General features: G+C 37.3%; 1 pseudogene; it reads left to right on the top strand.

Moving 5' to 3' along the window:
- The first annotated feature begins 207 nt into the window (after nt 1-207).
- The window catches only part of LOC132434240 (telomere zinc finger-associated protein pseudogene), a 36,486-nt pseudogene continuing 19,524 nt past the window's right edge, over nt 208-17,169 (top strand).

Here is a 17,169-nt window from a genome sequence, read left to right on the forward strand (position 1 = left end):
ATGGAACCGCAAAAAATAGATAAAGCATGAAATGTGTGTGGAAGTAATTGTAAGGTAACTCTGGTAGAGTTTCTTGGACACAAATACCAGACAACTTTGATGTTAGCTCTTTGAAGTGGGAAGATAGAGAAGCATAGGATAATCAGGAGCCTGTCTGGACCGAACATGTGTGGGGTGAGGGAAGGCGGGCTGCAAAGTTGTGCAGTAATGTCTAGGTATGAGCTGCCCAGTGAGTCAGCTGTCAGAGCCAGCAAATCAGAGCTGGAATCCGGTAAACAGTGTATTTTATTGAGACTAAAGTTTGAGAACAAGATAAACAGGCTGAGGATACAACAGGTAATCAGACTAAAGCACAGATAGGAACAAGGTTAAGGACTCCCTACTGGGGCAGGGAACCACAGCTGAGAAAATTGTCAAGAAGAGATGACCATCTGTGAATAGAACTCACATATATGTAGTTGAAAAGCTGCTGCCGACCACAGAAGCTGGAAGAATGACAAGGCAAGAAGCAGGCAGAGGAGACAGCATAACCAAGTGTTCACTCAGTGAGGTTAAATTTTACCCAAAAAGGCAAACTGTCAAATGCTACTACTTAATAGATCCCTCTGTGGATCCACAAGCAACTCCATCCAAGAGCAGTCTATGCAAGGGCAGATGATTTTGCTAGGGCCATGGTAGTTTAATTTTTTATGTGCAATTAAAAAATAAAATAAAAACTATGAGATGATAAAATATGTGTTGGTAACTATATGATAAGGTCTATGCTTTATAAGATATCTAGAGTATTCTAACTTATAATTAGCTTTTATTTCATAGAGGCAATACATAAAAAGTTAAACAGCTCTACCTATTGTCATGTGACTGAATTTTTTCAGTGAAACAAGTTATATCAGTAAAAATTTCTCTTCTGAAAGAATATTTTACCTTGTAGATATCCTTATTCATTTTTCCATCAACAACCCTCATATTTTTCAAAAAACTAGGATTTTGCTCCTTCTCAAAAATTCCTCTCTTTAAAAGGATGTGTTCTATTGAGTTACAGTCACAATTAATAATCAACAGGAAGCAAATTGGGTGCAAAAGCTACCATGACATTAAGGTTTGGAATTTAAAATAACAATTTTCAAAGTGGTATCTGTCAGATGCAAGACAATATGTCAAATCTTACATATCTGCTTGAAACTAGGATGTTCCATCACTATTTATTTATTGATTTATGCACTTTAAAAGCTTTGTAGATATTTTGCATCATATCCAGATGAATTGTGGCAAAATGCAACCTACCCTCTTATTGAACAGACACTCCGTTAAACCAAAACAAAATGCTAAATCACCTTTTGTACCATAATCTGGAGATCATCTGTTCCAGAAATAACTATCTGTGGCTCTATGGTTAGGGAAGATTACACACAAAGAACTGATATATTAAGGAGCAATAAAGACAATAAGTATGAATGTAATCTGTAAAGAGTCAACATAATTAGTATTTGCAAAAGAAAGTGCTTATTTTAAAATTTGGTTAATAGGATTTAAGCAAATAAAGTTACTATTTAATTCTGAGTTTTTATAGGTAATATAATTAACATGTCATTAAGGCCCCTTGTTAGTTTCACTGGGAAATTATCTTTTCATTGCATATGTCCAGGCTGACTACAATTCATTTTATTGTCTCCCATAACTCACTTCTTCTGGTTTTATGAAAGTACATGTAGCAGTTTCACCTCTGGCTCTACCCTTCATCACAAACTCATTTAAATAGTGATATTAATGATTTTAGAAATCACTACAAATGGTTGGCAGCATCGTTGTCATTAATGTCTCAAGGGAGCCACACAAGCGAGTTTTATCAGCTTGAGGCTGAGGTATTTGATGAAGTAATAACAAACTAGCTCTGAATTGTCTTTCATTACCCTTTATCTCTCCTAGAGAGAATATAATCTTATTCAAATTATAATGGCCTTTGTTATCAATGAGTTTTACTATTTATTTACCTGCATCCACACATGCAAATGCACATGCATTCTGCTTTTTCAACCTATCTATAATGAAATTTCTTCACTATCAGAATCATGCACAATCACAAATTACAAACTAGTTACTAGTATAATTTGCTTAGTATAAAAAAACCTTAGTCATTCTTTTAAGATACTATCTTGATTAAAGGAGTAAAATCCAATCATTAGGGTTGAAATACAGAATATGCTAAGCAACTTTTAAAATAAGATCACTATTTCAATTAGAAAGTAGTTCTGTTCGGCTTTTCTCTTAAGCAACTTATGAAGTTAAATTGTGCTGAGGCTAACTTAGGTTAAGTAGAAAATTGTTAAAGACTGTGGTTCTCCTGTTCGGCACAGATCACTTGGTATCTAGATAATTACTTTTTGTTTTAGCCTAGTTACCTTTATTTATGATAATATTTTGGTATTTGTGTAAGCTAGATGATTTCAAAGAGCTTTCACACTCCGTATCAGTTTTATCCCCTTAACCAATCTGTAAAGCAGGGTAAGGAGGTATAATTATGTAGAGCTGACAGAGAGGAACTACAATTCAGAGATGTGCTCTGATGTCATATAAAGAGAATCAAGGCAAGAGTGTCCACTAGGCTATTTTTCTTTTCTCTCTGCCTAGTCTGTTTTTCACCTTGACAATAATTCTACCTTCCTTGTCTCTTTTAACATATGCTAACAATGCAAAAAATAATTCTTACAATGAAGTTAATGGTGATTTGTAAACTAAACCCCTTTTTAAAATTGATTCATTCATACAACAAATATTTACTGACTACTTACTCTGTGCCAGATACTGTTCTAGATATGGAGGATAATGTAGTGATGATATCAAATCATCTAACAATTCCAAATATGTTCTAAGCATCAGTAACTAGAAAGCACTTGAAATTAATAAAACTAATATTCATTATATCAGGTTCTTTCCTTAGCATTAAATGATTGAAACACCACTACTGTTATCATGTTTCAGATCAGAAAAGTGAGGCACAGAGAGAATTTTTCTAACAGCCAACAACTCTCAGTACCAAGATTTGGGTACATAATCTTAACTACTTCACTCTATAAAATTCCTCTTTGAACTATCCCAAAAGATTATGAATGTTTCCTTTGAATTATTATAATTATAATATTTCCTTTGAAAGATTGTAAATGTTTCCAACACATTGCCCAAGTCTAGGGAGTGCCATTTGCATTACTGTTACATAACCACAGAAAATAATGTGAATAAATTCCCTTGGGTTGGGCAATATGAAGGTTATTGTTTTATTTGGAATGCTTTGAACAATGTCATCTTCTTCCTAACTCTACTTTCTCCTTCTCTTTCTGACTGGTGAGTAGTTAAATACTTGCCCACAAACTCTATTTATCATTTTTCTATTCACCACTAGAAGAAATGTTAGAAAAAGTGTATATATAAGAAGAAATGAATATCTTAATTCTACAATGTTTGTACTTAAATATGCATTGGAAAGCTTGGATTTATACCTGGAGGAAGGAGGAAACCCCATCAAAATCATAACACAAATTTTGGTGATAGTTGCTAAGAGTTGGGGAGGCTTATGCAAGACTTTTCCACATACTATGAAAAGTGAGCTCTTTCTTCTTTGCCTTAAGGTGAAAGGAAAGGTGTAAGATAGAGGAAGCATGTCATTAGCTTGTACGCTTCATGAGGATCTACGTAATGGCATGAAGCTCTATACCCTGTGCCCAGTACACAATGTTTATGAAATCACAGAAGTGAGTAATAATTCCTCAGTGATCTATATTAGAGTTATTCAAAGTATATTCTGCAGAGCACATAAGTAGAATATTAAGAAGTGTTATACAAAACAAAATTCTAGCAGATACATTTTAAAAATGCTTAAAGAAAGTTAGTCAAGTGTTATTTTTGAAAAACTTCTTGGAAGTTTTAGTATTCCAACATGAGTTGTAAGTATTCAAGAGGTGGTTATAGGTTGCAGTGCTTCCCACATTAACTTGAACTCAAAATTACATTTTCATAAAAAAGAATGATGAACCTTGGAGTTTACTTGAGGTTACTGATTATTCTGATTGGTAGTGATAGGAAAAGCAAATTAGCTTATCTCACTCACCAGTTAATCATGTAAAAATAGTAACTAGTATGGTTATGATGGATAGAAGATAAATGGAGAGAAATGACTTGATAGGATTTTGATATAAGGTGTTGACTGTTCCTAGAGGTAAAATTCTCTATATTCAAATACATGTTAAATTACATTGCTATCATCTTAGAAAAAACTTAGGGTATATTAAACTGTAGTTGAGATTTTAAGATTATTTCCAAAAATGTATTTTAAAAGGGTCTTTTTATACCTAGATATATGTATTTCTTTTAATTCTTCTTAGAATCAATTATTGTTTATATGTATTATAAAATTTAAAAGATTTGTAAAAAATCATTAATAATTGCAAAAAGGATGTGTATTCCTATAGGTTCTATTTTTTACCTAAATGACAAATTTAGCTTTTTAAACCTTGAGCTCATTGTAAGAATAGATACCATTTATAAGTAGCAGTTTTCTCGGAAAGAAGTAGCCTCTAGCGTTCTAATTTTGCATATTCAGTGGATAAAATAGTAGAACATGTGAGACTAAAATTCACTAACTAGGTCTCTTCCTGAATCTAGGATATGTAACAAATAAAATACTGAAGAGATGAGTATGAAATTTATTTCATAGAATTTTTTGAGTCTTGGAAATGAAGAGGATTATACCAAACAAATGAAAAATCAAATGACAAATAAATAAGAATACTGTTACCTCCCTCTTCCCACCTGGCCACAAGTAAGCACATAGGCTTCCTTAAGTTAATGCCCAGAGCAAATATCTTAAGGGACCTCTTCCCTTCGAATACTGGATGTGACCACCAAAGTAACTAAAGATAAATGATGATGCCTGGCAGAATATTAGAGGGGTGTAAGGTAGTAAGGAAAATGTGGTGAAAGAAAGGGGAATCCATAGAGCTTGACCAAGTAGTTAATACAAATATAGTGTTTGGTGAACTTTTTAGGAATTTCTAAAATATGTTTTATTGAAGGATAACACAAAAAAAGGACAGAGTAGATACATCATTAATGTGCAATAAAATTAATCATCATAAAGAGAATACAGCCAGGTAAAGATATGCCAGGGAAATGCCCTTGAATCCCTGCCAAATATAACTACCCCTCTCCTTTCCAAAAGGAACATCATAGATTTTCTTGTCTCCTTTTGAATCTTACATAAATGGAATCATATACTATGTACTCTGCTTTCACTCAACATTATGAGATTCATCCATGTCATGCCATCATGTGATAACTGTACTGATTTGAAATTTTAAAAAATAACCAAGTTACTTATGGCAAATCATAGAAAGTAATATATAAAATTTCCAACATTTTGAGACAGATGTTTATTTGGGTAAACCAATGACTTTTTATTCTTTATTTCAAATATGAAGCTGATGATTAATAACTAAATGTAAGCCTTTAGTTTCCTACATTAAACTGGACATAGAATAGGGCTAAATATTTTCATCATTGGGCTATCATCAAAAGCCAAAGGATTATCCTGAGTGCTTTACACAAAATTATGATAAAAATTAAATACAATACCACATGAACATAGGAATTCTCTTATGCACATAGGAAGTGTAACTACAATGTAGAAAGAGTGATTTTCCTGTACAGTCTATAGGATCCTTTTTGTTTCTTGGCCTTTGAATCATGGGACCTTTTGAGAATCTGGAGATAATTTACATTGGAAGATCATTCACTGGAAAATTTTCCATATCTACATACACAACATTCTGCATTTAGCTTCAGAGTGTCAGAGACCACGTGAGGGAATTCACAAATCTATGATGCTGAGATGAAGAACATTAATTTTGAGTTATACTCCTGCAAATGTTTCTTTACGAAACCATGAAAGACTGTTTAGAGCAATACTCATACTCTTCTGTAGAGAAAAAAGTCACAAAGGCTTTTGTCATCTTTTAAAACATAATGATAAGTCGGCAAACAGTTTGCTTTTCTGGTAACTGAAATGAGGCCACTGAGGTAGAACTGGTTTCGTCTTTGAGTTGTCTAAGAATTGTCTCCTAAATCATTTCAAATTCCCTTGTTCTACGCTTGTCCCTCGCTTGTCCCCAGATACGACGTATCGGGATTCTCTCTCAATCTCTTCATCCTTCTCCCTCTCTCTCTCTCTCTGATACTCTATTCTAACAGGTAATTTTTTCAAACATCTTCAGAAATTCTTCGCTTTGTTCTCATTTTATCACTGAATCATTTTGTGAAAATACCAGCATCAGTCAGGGTCTAGCTCACAGCTACCAGAAACTGCTGTAGGTATTTCTGCAGAAAAGGCACTTAAAAAGAATTCAATGCTAACAAAAATCAATGTTTGGGCCTCCTTAAATAATTCCAAAATCACGTCACAGAATTGACCACTAGACTGCCAACATCAGGAAACGGAAGGAGGACACTGGGGAACACACGGCCTGCTGTGATCCAGGAATAAAGAGGCTCTACCAGAATGGCTGGCTGCAGGCTCTGCTCCCCCAGCCAGATTGATGCTAGGCCCTTCTCTCCACTTAGGGCAGCTCTGAATTCAAGTCTTACATGAGTACACATGATCAGTAGAAACCAAATTACATCCAGAATTCTTGCTACAAAGTATTCCTGAAAATGCAGTCTTTAGCATTTCACATCTGCACATCACAGGAAAGGCCGCAAGGAAGTGGAAGAGGTGCTGATAAGATAATTTACTTTATGTGCCACAGCATTCAATCCTGGCTTCACGACCATTAGGATGTGATTATCACAAGAAGAGCAATAAAACTCCAAAATAAACTTGATTTAAAGGCTATTCATTTTTTTAAAAAAAGGTTAACCTGTATTTAAGCATCAGGGCTATTATAGAACTAAAGCCATGTCTATTGAATCACATACAGTGAATAACAGAGATTGCTCAAAATATCTTGCTCTACTGAAATTATTTTGCATTAAATATTGTTTGAAATAAGAGCTTGAAATCTGCTAGGACTTACCTTTTTGAAAAAATGTGTGTGTGTTCTACTTACAGAGGGATTTTTCGCTTCATTAGCATTTTTTGTAATAGAATTTGATATTCATGTTCCAGACGTCTAGAAAGACAAGAAAAGCAGAACATTATTTTTTTCTGTATTTAATTAAATTTTTTCTTTACACAAGTTAAAAAGAGTATTGTATTATAAATATATTTTTTAAACATTTGCCTCAATAATGCTCTATAAAAGTAATGTCACATATGCATTTACTGAAAGCAGATGTTTTGTTTTTAGTATATAAAAACAAGAGATCAGAATTTTTTGTTCATTCTTTGAATGTCCAGGTAGCTGATCTAAGTGTCAGGCTGCTTTTGAACTCTAAAGAAAGGCACTTGAATTAGTTCCTTTTTTTGGTAATTTATGTATAATAAAAATAATTCTGGTTATAATCAGTAGCTAGAAAAGTTCTTGTATAGCATGGTAAAATATAGGGAAAAATAAGTTAGTAACTGAGACATTCATCATATGTCAAATACAAGGTGTCAGATACACCCTAATATCTTTCATTCATTACGACTAAAAGAAAAACTCTTTGGTATGCTAATACAGAAATTTTTAGGACATTGCTCTGTAAAATTGACCTTTATATATAAGCCTTGTTAGTAGGTGATAATACTATTTGATATACGACCTCAGTTAACACTGACTTCCACCCAAAGAACTAGGAAAAGATACCAATTTGAACAGCCCAAAACTACTGTATAGGCATTGTTAAAGCAAGATTATAAACAATAATATATCAAACAAAAAACGTGCAGTGTAATGGAGCCTCAATTATAAGGAAATATGCCTGCATTTCTCACAATTGCAGAAAGGAAAGTGTGTCTTCATTTCCACCACTGCACTTCTCCACTCTGACTTTCAGTGATTATTACTCCATTTTCAGCAGGAGGTGAGAGAGCCACAGTAGACCTCTGGTCAGTCAGCCATGCAGCTTGGTGCCCTGATCCCACCTCTGGCGATTTCTGGTGTATCTCACACTGAGAATCTGTGATCTTTGTGTGTCTGTGTCTGTGTGTCAATGGGAAAGGAAGTGTCGGAAAGGGAGTATCAGAAAGTGGTGGGGATAATGAAAACTCTTTCCAGTGTTGTCATAATTTTTCTCAACCCCTCCTTCTACTATCAGGAACTATCAGCACCCTCTACTGGGGAGCAAGGATGTAAGCCTGGGTTGAAATTCAGGCTCCGGTGCTTTCTAATTCTATTCCCTGGGGCCAATTCCAGCATTTGTGAGTGTCAGAAAGGCTATTTACCCTTAAATACAGAAGTCCTATCTTCAAAGCTATTGTAAGAATTACATAATTGTACGTAATATATATATAAATGCCAAGCCTCAAGGTCCAGGGAGAGTAGATTCTCAATACATGTTAGTCCCCTTCCTTTTCCCCCAGGTCACACAAATCTGTATTTGCCCTCCCCCTAGTGGCAGACCTCCCACATGCATTATTTGCGTAAATTACTCACCCCACTGTTTTGCTTTCAACAATCCGCCCCAAAAGTCAAAAGATAAGACAATATTATGACCAAATTAAACACTGTGGAAAACAAACAAAATGCAGACCTTCTAGAAATAAAAAGAATACAAATACTAAATGGAGTAATTCTTTTAGCCAGAAAAGCAGATAAAGATGAGAAAATATAAACAGCATAATTACAGAGAAGGAAGCGCACGTGCTGCTTGCCCAGCCTGGATGTAATTTTTGGTTCTGGTTGTCACAATTACAAGTTAAGTAGCATTATATTGTTCATGGGTAATTTACTTCTGGGCTGTTTGAAAGGACCAGCTCTCAGTGCGTTTTTTGTGTCGACACATCTGTTGACATGGCCGCCATCTTAGAGTCAAACTGCATAAGTTGACGATGATTAGGGATTCCATCCTCTGCTTAGAAATAAGACTGCTTTCTAAGAAACTTTTGTTTCTGTATTGCAAAAATCTCTGCTGTAATGTCAAACATTGCAAACCATGTTTTTTTTTTTACTATAGCCCTATTTCTTTTAGTGTTAACTTTATTGGTCACGTTTTAAGGGTTAGACACAAGGTAACTTCTTTGTTCTTACTGTACGTAACACTGACAGTGTTGTCTAGTCATTCACAGAGGTTTTTTATTTTTATTGTACAAACACCAAAAAAGCAAAAAATTTTAAATTTCTAATAGGTATGAATGGCTTAAAATTTTTATTGACTTGTGAATTAAAAGTTAAATTCTCTTAAAGAGAATAAATTTTTACCTGAATATATTTTTGAGAGAAAAAGGAACTTTTGTGGCACCTTTTATATCTATGTTCAAGTATCTCCTAAATACCCTGAAAAATTCATATTTAATAATGTTTATTAAATAAAGGTTTCTAGAATATTATTTCCAGGAGATAATTAATATTAGTTATAGAATTAGCTATTTTGTGGTGACTTTTTTCCTCCTTTATAACTCTACTTATCTTCATTTGTTTTCTTTTACAGATAAGAAACATTCAGGTCAGCCACATCAATAGGTTTTATTACAAAAAAAAGATGTTATCATCACCTATTATGTCAGTGTAATTAGAAATACTGAAAGTGTGTTATATCCCTGTTAAGCTTAAGACTGCGGAAAATAGCTTATTTTCCAAGTTCTTCAAATTCTTACACAGCGACTACTTCAAAAAATGAATCACTGTTCACATTTTAATGGGACCAGAGAAGAAGCAAAATTTTGGCATTTTTTAAACTTTTAAACAAATAATCTAGAATGTTTTAGTAAGGTCTGATAGCTTTCAATCCTACAGATCATGACACTATTTTAGAGGCATAAGCCCCAAAGAGATGAATTTTAACAAGCAGACTTTGCAAGTTTCCTCCCTGTCTACACACCTAGTTCATGCTATAGTTATTTATGGTGAGAGCTCCCTTTCATGGAACAGGTCATCTGTCTACATTCTTTTTGGCAATTATGGGGAAAGTCAACGTTTCTTCCTAAGTCTTTTGGGGCTTAAAAAAAAGTCAACCTAGGGCTTCCCTGGTGGCGCAGTGGTTGAGAGTCCGCCTGCTGATGCAGAGGACACGGGTTCGTGCCCCGGTCCGGGAAGATCCCACATGCCGCGGAGCGGCTGGGCCCGTGAGCCATGGCCGCTGAGCCTGCGCGTCTGGAGCCTGTGCTCCGCAACGGGAGAGGCCATAACAGTGAGAGGCTTGTGTACTGCAAAAAAAAAAAAAAAAAAAAAAAAAAAAAAGTCAACCTAAATTAATTCTCATGCCAAAGAGACACCATTTGGGGTGTTGCTCCCTTACAACTCTGTCCTTCAAAGTACTGGCAGCTACACAGCAACAATGAGATCATCTAAATAGTGGGCTTAAAGGGGAAGGCAAAATCTGTTCATGAGTTTGTGACTTTTTTATATATATTTGAAAGATTTCTTCATTGTATTTCTGATTCTCAGCTACATTTTGAGTTAAGTTATTAAATAGAAAAATTCTGAGTGATTTGAGTGCCATGTGGAAACTACAGTTCAAATAGGCAAAGAATCATGCATATACACGCATATACAGAATAACTGTTGTATAGGATTTAGATGTAAGTGCATGTTTCAGAACATCTTATTAATATTCTCCCTAGTTAAAGTTAAATCTTCCCCAGTGGGCATATTTTTTTTTCCCTGTATTTACTGGTGTGCACCCGTGTAAGGCTAGATCCAGGTTGGAAGAGACCGGCACATTCCAATTTAAATAGTTTTCTAATTCCCTGTTGCTGTCTTAAATTGTAAAACAAGTGCTTTAATGGAATGAAGCCACTGAATCTACAAGAGTGCTAGAGAACCACTCAGCAAATAAGAAGACGACTTTCACATAAGTGCAGAATATGTCTGATAGACTTGGCTTCCTAGGTATAACAAATAGCAAACTAAGGTTTGAGATTATCAGAAATACAATACTTATGAAACAATAAAATCCTGGCATAGACACAAAAATAGAGGCTCACACACACATATTCATGCACCAACAAAATCATCTTATACAAAATTGCCACAAACAAAACCGTATAAAAACTATTTCTATCCCATAGAAAATATTTCCAAAATGTCTCCTAACTTCCCAACAGGAAAATTAGCCTTTCGTATGGAATGTGATATTAAAACTGTGCCCAAGGAGAGCAATTCACGTTCAGAGAATACCATGTCTGTATTCTGTTCCCTCATGAATGAAGGCATTGAATTAAAATGTCACAGTTGGAAACTGCAACTAGGAAAACTGGAGTTCATTTTTTCCAGCTTCAAATGCTAGTTAGGAAAATTAACGTCAAATTCTTATTAGTAAAATTCTGGGGCACTTCCGGGAAGATGGCGGAAGAGTAGGACGCGGAGATCACCTTCCTCCCCACAGATACACCAGAAATACATCTACGCGTGGAACAACTCCTACGGAGCACCTACTGAACGCTGGCAGAAGACCTCAGACCTCCCAAAAGGCAAGGAACCCCCCACGTACCTGGTTAGGGCAAAAGAAAAAAATAAACAGAGACAAAAGGATAGGGACGGGTCCTGCACCAGCGGGAGAGAGCTGTGAAGGAGGAAAAGTGTCCACACACTAGGAAGCCCCTTCGCAGGCGGAGACTTCGGGTGGCGGAGTGGGAGAGCTTCGGAGGCGGAGACTGCGGGTGGCGGAGTGGGGGAGCTTGGGAGCCGCGGAGGAGAGCACAGCAACAGGGGTGCGTAAGGTAAAGCGGAGTGATTCCAGAGCAGAGGATTGGGCCGACCGGCACTCACCAGCCGAGAGGCTTGTCTGCTCGCCCGCCGGGGCGGGTGGGGCTGGGAGCGGAGGCTCCGGCTTCTGTCGGAGCGCCGGGAGAGGACTGAGGTTGGCGGCGTGAACACAGCCTGCAGGGCGTTAGTGCGCCGCGGCTAGCCGGGAGGGAGTCCGGGGAAAAGTCTGGACCTGCCGAAGAGGCAAGAGACTTTTTCTTACCTCTTTGTTTCCTGGTGCACGAGGAGAGGGGATTAAGAACGCTGCTTAAGAGAGCTCCAGAGACAGGCGCGAGCCGCGGCTAAAAGTGCGGACCCCAGAGACAGACATGAGACGCTAAGGCCGCTGCTGCCGCCACCAAGAAGCCTGTGTGCGAACACAGGTCACTATCCACACTCCCTTCCGAGGAGCCTGTGCAGCCCGCCACTGCCAGGGTCCCAGGATCCAGGGACAACTCCCCAGGGAGAACGCACGGCACGCCTCAGGCTGGTGCAACGTCACGCCGGCGTCTGCCGCTGCAGGCTCGCCCCGCCCTCCGTGACCCTCCCTACCCCCCCGGCCTGAGTGAGCCAGAGCCTCCGAATCAGCGGCTCCTTTAACCCCGTCCTGTCTGAGCAAAGAACAGACGCCCTCCAGCGACTTACACGCACAGGCGGGGCCAAATCCAAAGCTGAGCCCCTGGGAGCTGTGAGAACAAAGAAGAGAAAGGGAAATCTCTCCCAGCAGACTCAGAAGCAGCGGATTAAAGCTCTACAATCAACTTGATGTACCCTGCATCTGTGGAATACATGAATAGACAACGAATCATCCCAAATTAAGGAGCCGTGTGGATGAAAGGCTCTTGGTGCTGCAGCCAGGAGTTAGTGCTGTGCCTCTGAGGTGGGAGAGCCAACTTCAGAACACTGGTCCACACGAGACCTCCCAGCTCCACATAATATCAAACAGCGAAAATCTCCCAGAGATCTCCATCTCAACGCCAGCACCCAGCTTCACTCAACGACCAGCAAGCTACAGTGCTGGACATCCTATGCCAAACAACTAGCAAGACAGGAACACAACCCCACCCATTAGCAGAGAGGCTGCCCAAAATCATAATAAGTCTACAGACACCCCAAAACACACCACCAGACGTGGACCTGCCCACCAGAAAGACAAGATCCAGCCTCATCCACCAGAACACAGGCACTAGTACCCTCCACCAGGAAGCCTACACAACCCACTGAACCAACCTTAACCACTGGGGACAGACACAAAAAACAACAGGAACTACGAACCTTTAGCCTGCAAAAAGGAGACCCCAAACACAGTAAGATAAGCAAAATGAAAAGACAGAAAAACACACAGCAGATGAAGGAGCAAGGCAAAAACCCACCATACCTAACAAATGAAGGGGAAATAGGCAGTCTACCTGAAAAAGAATTCAGAATAATGATAGTAAAGATGATCCAAAATCTTGGAAATAGAATAGACAAAATGCAAGAATCAGTTAACAAGGACCTAGAAGAACTAAAGATGAAACAAACAATGATGAAAAACACAATAAATGAAATGAAAAATACTCTAGATGGGATCAATAGCAGAATAACTGAGGCAGAAGAACGGATAAGTGACCTGGAAGATAAAATAGTGGAAATAACTACTGCAGAGCAGAATAAAGAAAAAAGAATGAAGAGAACTGAGGACAGTCTCAGAGACCTCTGGGACAACATTAAACGCACCAACATTCGAATTATAGGGGTTCAAGAAGAATAAGAGAAAAAGAAAGGGACTGAGAAAATATTTGAAGAGATTATAGTTGAAAACTTCCCTAATATGGGAAAGGAAATAGTTAATCAAGTCCAGGAAGCACAGAGAGTCCCATACAGGATAAATCCAAGGAGAAATATGCCAAGACGTTTTAATCAAACTGTCAAAAATTAAATACAAAGAAAGCATATTAAAAGCAGCAAGGGAAAAACAACAAATAACACACAAGGGAATCCCCATAAGGTTAACAGCTGATCTTTCAGCAGAAACTCTGCAAGCCAGAAGGGACTGGCAGGACATATTGAAAGTGTTGAAGGAGAAAAACCTGCAACCAAGATTACTCTACCCAGCAAGGATCTCATTCAGATTTGATAGAGAAATTAAAACCTTTACAGACAAGCAAAAGCTGAGAGAGTTCAGCACCACCAAACCAGCTCTACAACAACTGCTAAAGGAACTTCTCTAGGCAAGAAACATAAAAGAAGGAAAAGACCTACAATAACGAACCCAAAACAATTAAGAAAATGGGAATGGGAACACACATATCGATAATTACCTTAAATGTAAATGGACTAAATGCTCCCACCAAAAGACACAGATTGGCTGAATGGATACAAAAACAAGATACATATATTTGCTGTCTACAAGAGACCCACTTCAGACCTAGAGACACATACAGACTAAAAGTAAGGGGATGGAAAAAGGTATTTCATGCAAATGGAAACCAAAAGAAAGCTGGAGTAGCAATTCTCATATCAGACAAAATAGACTTTAAAACAAAGACTATTAGAAGAGACAAAGAAGGACACTACATAATGATCAAGGGATCGATCCAAGAAGAAGATATAACAATTGTAAATATTTATGCACCCAACATAGGAGCACCTCAATACATAAGGCAAATACTGACAGCCATAAAAGGGGAAATCGACAGTAACACATTCATAGTAGGGAACTTTAACACCCCACTTTCACCAATGGACAGATCATCCAAAATGAAAATAAATAAGGAAACACAAGCTTTAAATGATACATTAAACGAGATGGAGTAATTGATATTTCTAGGACATTCCATCCAAAAACAACAGAATACACATTTTTCTCAAGTACCCATGGAACATTCTCCAGGATAGATCATACCTTGGGTCACAAATCAAGCCTTGGTAAATTTAAGAAAATTGAAATTGTATCAAGTATCTTTTCTGACCACAACGCTATGAGACTAGATATCAATTACAGAAAAAGATCTGTAAAAAATACAAACACATGGAGGCTAAACAATACACTACTTAATAACGAAGTGATCACTGAAGAAATCAAAGAGGAAATCAAAAAATACCTAGAAACAAATGACAATGGAGACACGACGACTCAAAATCTATGGGATGCAGCAAAAGCAGTTCTAAGAGGGAAGTTTATAGCAATACAATCCTACCTTAAGAAACAGGAAACCTCTCGAATAAACAACCTAACCTTGCACCTAAAGCAATTAGAGAAAGAAGAACAAAAAAACCCCAAAGTTAGCAGAAGGAAAGAAATCATAAAAATCAGATCAGAAATAAATGAAAAAGAAATGAAGGAAACGATAGCAAAGATCAATAAAACTAAAAGCTGGTTCTTTGAAAGGATAAACAAAATTGATAAACCATTAGCCAGACTCATCAAGAAAAAAAGGCAGAAGACTCAAATCAATAGAATTAGAAATGAAAAAGGAGAAGTAACAACTGACACTGCAGAAATACAAAAGATCATGAGAGATTACTACAAGCAACTCTATGCCAATAAAATGGACAACCTGGAAGAAATGGACAAATTCTTAGAAAGGCACAACCTGCCAAGACTGAATAAGGAAGAAATAGAAAATATGAACAGACCAATCACAAGCACTGAAATTGAAACTGTGATTAAAAATCTTCCAACAAGCAAAAGCCCAGGACAAGATGGCTTCACAGGCGAATTCTATCAAACATTTAGAGAAGAGCTATCACCTATCCTTCTCAAACTCTTCCAAAATATAGCAGAGGGAGGAACACTCCCAAACTCATTCTACGAGGCCACCATCACCCTGATACGAAAACCAGACAAGGATGTCACAAAGAAAGAAAACTACAGGCCAATATCACTGATGAACATAGATGCAAAAATCCCCAACAAAATACTAGCAAACAGAATCCAACAGCACATTAAAGGGATCATACACCATGATCAAGTGGGGTTTATTCCAGGAATGCAATTCAATATACGCAAATCAATCAACGTGATACACCATATTAACAAATTGAAGGAGAAAAACCATATGATCATCACAATAGATGCAGAGAAAGCTTTTGACAAAATTCAACACCCATTTATGATAAAAACCCTGCAGAAAGTAGGCATAGAGGGAACTTTCCTCAACATAATAAAGGCCATATATGACAAACCCACAGCCAACATCATCCTCCATGGTGAAAAACTGAAAGCATTTCCACTAAGATCAGGAACAAGACAAGGTTGCCCACTCTCACCACTCTTATTCAACATAGTTTTGGAAGTTTTAGCCACAGCAATCAGAGAAGAAAAGGAAATAAAAGGAATCCAAATCGGAAAAGAAGAAGTAAAGCTGTCACTCTTTGCAGATGACATGATACTATACATACATAGAGAATCCTATACATAGAGAATCCTAAAGATGCTACCAGAAAACTACTAGAGCTAATCAATGAATTTGGTAAAGTAGCAGGATACAAAATTAATGCACAGAAATCTCTGGCATTCCTATACACTAAGGATGAAAAATCTGAAAGTGAAATCAAGAAAACACTCCCATTTACCATTGCAACAAAAAGAATAAAATACCTAGGAATAAACCTACCTAAGGAGACAAAAGACCTGTATGCAGAAAATTATAAGACACTGATGAAAGAAATTAAAGATGATACAAATAGATGGAGAGATATACCATGTTCTTGGATTGGAAGAATCAACATTGTGAAAATGACCCTACTACCCAAAGCAATCTATAGATTCAATGCAATCCCTATCAAACTACCACTGGCATTTTTCACAGAACTAGAACAAAAAATTTCACAATTTGTATGGAAACACAAAAGACCCCGAATAGCCAAAGCAATCTTGAGAACGAAAAACGGAGCTGGAGGAATCAGGCTCCCTGACTTCAGACTATACTACAAAGCTACAGTAATCAAGACAGTATGGTACTGGCACAAAAACAGAAATATAGATCAATGGAACAGGATAGAAAGCCCAGAGATAAACCCATGCACATATGGTCACCTTATCTTTGACAAAGGAGGCAGGAATGTACAGTGGAGAAAGGACAGCCTCTTCAATAAGTGGTGCTGGGAAAACTGGACAGCTACATGTAAAAGTATGAGATTAGATCACTCCCTAACACCATACACAAAAATAAGCTCAAAATGGATTAAAGACCTAAATGTAAGGCCAGAAACTATCAAACTCTTAGAGGAAAACATAGGCAGGACACTCTATGACATAAATCACAGCAAGGTCTTTTTTGACCCACCTCCTAGAGGAATGGAAATAAAAACAAAAGTAAACAAATGGGACCTAATGAAACTTAAAATCTTTTGCACAGCAAAGGAAACC

The sequence above is a fragment of the Delphinus delphis genome, chromosome 11, assembly GCF_949987515.2.
Source record: "Delphinus delphis chromosome 11, mDelDel1.2, whole genome shotgun sequence".
Lineage (NCBI taxonomy): Eukaryota > Metazoa > Chordata > Mammalia > Artiodactyla > Delphinidae > Delphinus > Delphinus delphis.